Genomic DNA, 6,989 nt, shown 5'->3' on the forward strand with positions numbered 1-6,989 from the left:
TGGACCTTCCCTCTGGGTGGCGTTTACCCAATAAAAGTAAAGCACACCCAGTTACATTTGAATTTAAGATTTTATATTTCAGTATAAATAAATCCTAAATACTGCATGGAGTGTACTTATACTAAAACATTTTTTATTTACTATCTGAAGTTCAAAGACAGCTGGCGCCCTGTATTTTATTTGGTCACCATACCCCAACTTGCAGTCTTCCCTTCCACCAGGCCTTCCCAGGGAGTGTTTCTCCTCACTGTGCGCCCTCAGGCAGAAATCTGTGCACCCCTAATTCTCCTGGGGTTCCTGGTAAAAAAGGAGAAGCCTTTAGGCCACATCTACTGAATAAAATCTCCAAGGGTGGGACCCAGCAATAAACATCAAGTTGTTATCTAGATGATTCTGATACACATTTGTATTGGCTATCTTTCCCTTCTGAACGAATTACCCTAAAATACAGATTGGACACAACCAACATGTATCACCTCACAGTCTGTATGGGTCAGGATTGGGGACTGAGGTAGTAGCTTTGAGACCCTGGCTCAGGGTCTCCCGTGATGCTGCAGTCAAGGTGTTGGCGGGCTCTGAAGAATTTGCCTCCCAGCTCACTCACATGGCCTTCAGCAGGTAGGCTTCAGGTCCACGTGGCTGCTGGCTTTTCCCAGAGGTAGGCATGGGGGGGGGGCGGGGCCAGGGTAGGATGGGAGGAGACTCCCCAAGACAATCCTAAAGGAAGAGAATTACACTCAAAACAAGAGAATTACACAAGACCAAGAGGTGGGACTCATCAGGGGCCATCTTGCAGGCTGCCTGCCACAGCACTAAAGTGTGAGAATCATGACTACAGATCAGTCCTTGACACACTGCAACCAAGACCACATTCAAAACCTAGGAGCCAATGTCTTTCTTTACTATTTTTTTTTCTGATTTCCACCCCTCCATCACCCCTTGGGGATTTGAGACAACAATGAGGAAGTAAGAGGAAAAAATAATCAAAACAACAATCCTTAGAGAATAGCAGAAAGTTAAAATTTTTAAATGTCTGCAAATATTATTTGAGTAGAAGGAACTTATTTGCAAACCCCACACATATATAGCTGTGTCTTCCTAAAAAATTTTAGCTCTCAATGTGGGTCCTGAAGAATCTCCCATGAGACCTTTGGGCAACGTGAGACATAGGATGACCAACTGTCTCCATTTGCCCAGGACTCCCTCATGTCCTGGAAAACCTCCAGCCCCAGGCAAAATGAAGTGGTTGGGCAATAAGAAATCACATCAGCCGTGGCTCCTACCCATGGACTGACAGAGCAGAGACAGTGTGGGCTTTGAGCGCCAATGCGGGCCCTTAGCTGTGGCCTTAAGCTATGTCATCTAGAAGACAAGGACCATCAATCTGCTTCAGTGAAGTTTTAACATAATGATGCACATGGAACTACTTGTGAGCTGACAGGTGCCACAGAGACGCTCTTTACGGCTAATTTGAAGAGAAGAGCCACTCCCAGCCTGAAAGGTGGGACTAAAATCGTCACTCCTTCACACTTTTGCGACCAAATCTGACATTTTCTCCTTCCACTGGGCTGGCGGGGCCGACCTCCTGAAAAGGTGAACACAGCCCACCAGAGCCATTATACATCTTTCATTTTCATTTGCCATTTAATCCCCAAATCGCACTATTCCCTCCAGAAAATGCTAAGCTACCAAAAAGGGCAGTCATCTCTATTGTATCCTCACTGACAAGTTTCCCAGAAAGTCTGTGGGAGAACTTGATGGAAAAGACATGATTCATTTTTCACAGCTGTGATGGTGTGACTCCCATCTCTCTCGGGGAGCAAACCTGCCACCAGCGTCGCTCCTGCCCTCACCCTCCTCCACTTCCACTCCTCAAGGTTAGGGAGGCTGTGGTTTGTTGGCAAGAAAGGCAGTCATCTGTAAATTGTGTTCAAGTGTCTCCTCTCTGTTTTTCTTCTGCCTTTACCCGTTCTGAGCAGGCCTGCACATTCATACGATGGAAAGTCTCTAATTCAAAATAGACAATGCCATCTATGCACGCCCTGGCCCTAACCCCTGCTCCCCGGGGGCCCGTTCCCTGCCACTTTGTAGCCACGTAACCTAGAAACCTCTCTGAATCCCACTGAGAAGAAGGGTATCTGGCCCACCTGCAGCATGGGGTGGCTTGCAGAGCTCAAATCAAATAAGAATGATGTAAATGAAAGATCTTTTAAAGTCTTAGAGTGTCATATTAAATATAAGGTGCTTGGTTTTTATTGGAGTCCCTCCTTGGACATCTTGCAGCTCTCTGGCCAGCCGAGTGTTCCCATAGTATTATTATTTGCATTGTTTATTAGGTGAGAATTTCTACTTACTGACCTTAGCAAGCTTACCTAGTAATTAGAGTAGTCTAAAGACTGCCCACAAAGCTGTTGCCTTATGATTTCTGTTTTATGATTTTAACTCTTAGGAAGCTGATTTTTGCCCCTGCAATTTAGACCAGTCTCCAAGGTGTGTTCTTTCTCTGACATTGAAGGTGGTGATATTTCAGTTTCTGCAGAATCTAGCTTTTTGTTTTATGCCATTTCTATAGAGTGACAGGGAGATTTTAAAAATCTCTTTTCATCCTGGCCAGGTGGCTCCGTTTGTTGGAGAGTGGTTCTGTACACCACAAAGTTTGCAGGTCTGATCCCTGGTCAGGGCACATACCTAGGTTGCAAGTTTGATCCCCAGTGGGGTGCATACAGGAGGCAACCAGTCAACGTTTCTCTCTCTCTCACTCTCTCTCCCTCTCCCTTCCTCCCTCTCTAAAAAATCAATAAAAACATATCTTTAAAAAACAACAAAAAGGATTAAAAAACAAAAATCTGTTTTGAAGTCAGCCGTTCTACCTCAATAAAATTGATTTTTAAAAATGAGCAATGTTTAGCAAATCTTAAATAAGTACCGTAATTAAAGAGAAGATTTAAAACATTTTTCCCTGGTTCAGTAAGGTGCATGCTAGCATTAGTTAATATATACAGTTAATTAAAACATTGCAACCATATCAAAAGAAATGACAAGAGAAAGAAATTCACCTACCATCCTATCAGCCTGACACAGGTGAGTAGACTGAAAACGAAACAAAGCACATTGTTTCAGGACAGCATTTTTCTTCTGAAGGAGAAGGGATGAGAGAGCTGGGCTCGAAGACTTGACCTTGCGCCACAGCCCTTTTCACCTTATCTGGGCACTTGGGGAGCCGGGGTTAGTCAGAGCCACATGTAAGCTCTCTCTGAAAATTCTTGAGGGAGCTGGGCACAGACACTGTATTAGTTAACTTTATGTGTCAAGTTAGCAGGGCCATGATGTCCAGATCCTTGGTCCAACATTATTGTGGATGTTTCAGTGGGTGTGTTTTCGGATGAGGTTAACATTTAACTTACCGGACTTGGATTAAAGCAGCTTTCCCTCCCTAATGTGGGTGGGCACCGCCAATCAGCTGACGGCCCCAGCTGAGTCCCTCAACTTCTCTCAACTACAGGACTCTGTAAGCAGTGCCATAGAATGTCTGGTGAGATATTACCTACGACATTTCCTAAATTCACAGTAAGAGTTAACATTGGAGGACTTCAGATGTGTCAGGCTCTGCGCCAAACACTCATTATTTCTTTAACCATCCAACAGCCCCACGTGGTGGAGAGTAGTACTGTCCTCACTTTACAAAGAAAGAAACGGGGGTATAGAGAAGCTATGCCTCCTGCCTTGGGTCACACAGCTGGATGCAGCAGAGCTGGGACTTATACCTAGGTTTTTCCGACCTAGGGAATGCTCTCCCTGATGATGAGCTCTGTGACCATGGGATACCTGTCTATCTCCTAAGCTTGCGGTCAGAATGCAGAAAATCACATTTGGAGAGGCATCTAACACACGCCTGGGTGCACTCAAAGAGAGCAGGGAGAGTCTCCCACCTCAGATTCCCTGTGTCCTGCACCACCAGCCCTTTGCACAGGGGGACTGTGTAATCACACCTGTGAACAGGGGGAGGGGCCAGATTTGCTGGAAATCAATGACCTATCTGCCACGTTCATCAGCATCTTGTTTTAAGAAACATATTCTTCCTGAAAAGAGTCAATATACTTGAACACATTTTTTAATGTTAAAAATTTTTTTTGAAACTCCTCACCTAAAGGCATGTTTATTGATTTTAGAGCGAGCGAGAGAGAGAGAGAAACATGGACTGGTTGCCTCCTGCATGTGCCCCAATGAGGATTGAACCCACAACCTAGGCATGAGCCCTGACCAGGAATTGAACCTGCAACCTTTCGGTGTACAGATGACACTCCAACAATCTGAGCCACCAGGTCAAGACTGTTAAGACTTTCAATATGTTAAATGATTATCTTCTCAAGTATATTTATGAAAAATCTAAATTAAATTACTCTGTGATGCAAACCTTTTGACAAATGAAACATTCTTTAAAATAATGATGAAATATATCTAATATTTTAAAATATAGCTGTAAGACTGTGCTAGTTTGCTAGGGGTGCCATCCCAGAATACCACAGACCAGTGGCTTACACAACAGGAATTCCCTTCCTCACAGGAAAGTGCTAGAGGTCCCGAATGGGGGTGTCGGCAGGGCTGGCTCCTCTGTGGCCTTGCCCCTCTGCTTGTAGTCAGCCTCCTGCCCCCGGGGCCTTTGTCTCATCTTCCCTCTGTGCCTCGCTGGGTCCGAATCTCCTCTTCTTATAAGGTCACCAGCCATAACGAGGTTCGGGTCCATGCTAAGGACCTCATTTTAATCTAATTGCCCCTTCAAAGACCCCATGTCCAAACACAGCCACATTCTGAGGTCCTGGGCATTAGGGCTTCAACATCTGAATTTAGAGAGACACAATTTAACCTAGAACAAATATATTGATATATGTGTATAATATTTTATATTGCATTTACAATAAAATATACTCCTATTTATTGGACATCTTTAGAATCATTGCCTGTGCATAAAAAATATAGTTATAGTCACTATCGTTGAGAAAATATACACATGAATATATTCATACTCACATAAAAGAGTTCTTGAAACAAGCTTTCAGTTAACTGGTTATTTTGGTAAATTTGACAAGTTGGCCATATGGTGGATTGATACCTTGTTGAATTGTATCTCTAAGAAGTAACAATTAAGCATATTGAACCAGAGCTGATGTAAAGCCCTGGTGACCAAAATCTAATGGGACCACCTCCCCCAAGAATATCACACTGCACCCAAAGCTGCGACCACCCACTAAAACAACAGCAGCAGTGGGTTGGTGGCAGGAAGCCAGCGAGGGGCAGTCTAGGGGAAGACAGGAAGGGACCGGACTTCTGAACCTGGAGAAGGCCAGTGGGTGACCTGCTTCCCTGGGAGACTCCGGATCTCAAGACATATTGTGAGCGTAGGGAAGGGAAGAAAAGATAACTCTAGAGATAACTCCTGTCTCCCAAATTTACATTTCGTTCTCCCCCCTTTTCCCAAATTTCTCTCAATCAGGCCACATGGCCATTTTTGTGTCACAAACGCCACTTGCAAGTTCCCCTAGCAACAGATCCTTAGAGCATAAGCTCCTTACTGCAGAGGCCCAAGTCCCCTCCTTCACCCAACTGTGGAAACCCAAGGATACTAGTGGTGTACTTCTCTCCTCCGCATCCACACCCAGATTTAGCTGCATCTCCCTCCCTCCCTCCCTCCCTTCCTGCCCTCTTCCCATCAGCCCTCCTTTTATGAGGGTCAGTTCATCGGAGGTGCCCTGGATCTCAAGACTGGGCTCCTCCACACCTCAACCTGGAGATTATCTAATCCTCCCCCCAGAACTCTCTCCCCTTTGCCTCCAGCCACCACCTCCCCGCTTTCACCCCTTTCTGCAAGCCTTCTCTGGACCCTCCTCCTTATTCCCACCAAACTCTGTGAAATAAGCTGCAACTCTCACTTTCTCCTCTCTATTGCCTCGCTTTTCATTCACATCCACTCGTTTTTGTATCCCCTATATTGCAGGGGATACACATTGTAGGTGCTCAAGGAAAGATAGTTGGATTAATTACTGAAATGAAAAATGGAATATTTCTCGAACAATAAATACAAGGATCGCACAGAATGCAAAGAAGACACTGTTCTTGCCTCTAGGAGGAGACCGAGTTACCAAGAAAAAACAGCAACATGAAAAATGTCACCGGACCTAGGTTGTAAACAGCACAGAGTCTTTTTAAATGGAGGCCTCAGGAGAGGCCCCGAAGCTACGTGAACGCCTTCCTGTTTCTGCCCGGTGAGTACGTGAGCGCCAATCAATACGGCCAGGACCTACGGGGAACCCAACCGCTGTGCCACCCTGGGGGGCTCACCGAAAATGAATGCATGTAGTATGTTGGGACCTCTTTCGTTGAAAAGGACTGTGTCCTTAGAAGGAGGAAGGTGTCAGTGGACAGATGGGCTCCGTGCAAAGGGTGACGCGGAGGAGACCCTGAACTGGTGTAGGGTATGCAGGGCTTCCTCGCTGTCCGGAGGACGCAAGTCAGAACCTGGCAGCTTTCCCTGACCGTGCGCCTGGTTTCCTCAGCTGTAAGCGCAGGGTGAGGACTGAAGACAGGGCATGTGTGCAGCAGTCTCAAGGTGATTTTCCGCACTCTGCACCATGACCTCTGCCACCTTCAGGACCCAGCCCTGCCAGGGCAGCTACAGGACTTGCTCTCTCAGCAAAGTTGGCAGCTGGGAGGAAACATCAGGACCTTCCCCTGAGGTTCAGCCCTGGGAGAGCCCTGTTCAAGGGCCAGGCTCTGAACAACCCAGGCACCTGAAAGCCGGGTGACCAGGGTCCACCTGTCTCCACAGCAGAGCTTCCCATGGGCTGGGCTACTTTAAATCAGGCCCCTCCCACAAACCAAAGCAGCATTTACAGCCTGCCTGGGCAGACCTGCAGCCCCAAGTTCTTTCTGGAACAAAGAAGACACAGTGTGGAGCTGAAGAGTCCTTTCACTTAATAGTTTTGAGAAGCCAA

This window comes from Phyllostomus discolor, chromosome 1, assembly GCF_004126475.2.
Source record: "Phyllostomus discolor isolate MPI-MPIP mPhyDis1 chromosome 1, mPhyDis1.pri.v3, whole genome shotgun sequence".
NCBI classification, from domain to species: domain Eukaryota; kingdom Metazoa; phylum Chordata; class Mammalia; order Chiroptera; family Phyllostomidae; genus Phyllostomus; species Phyllostomus discolor.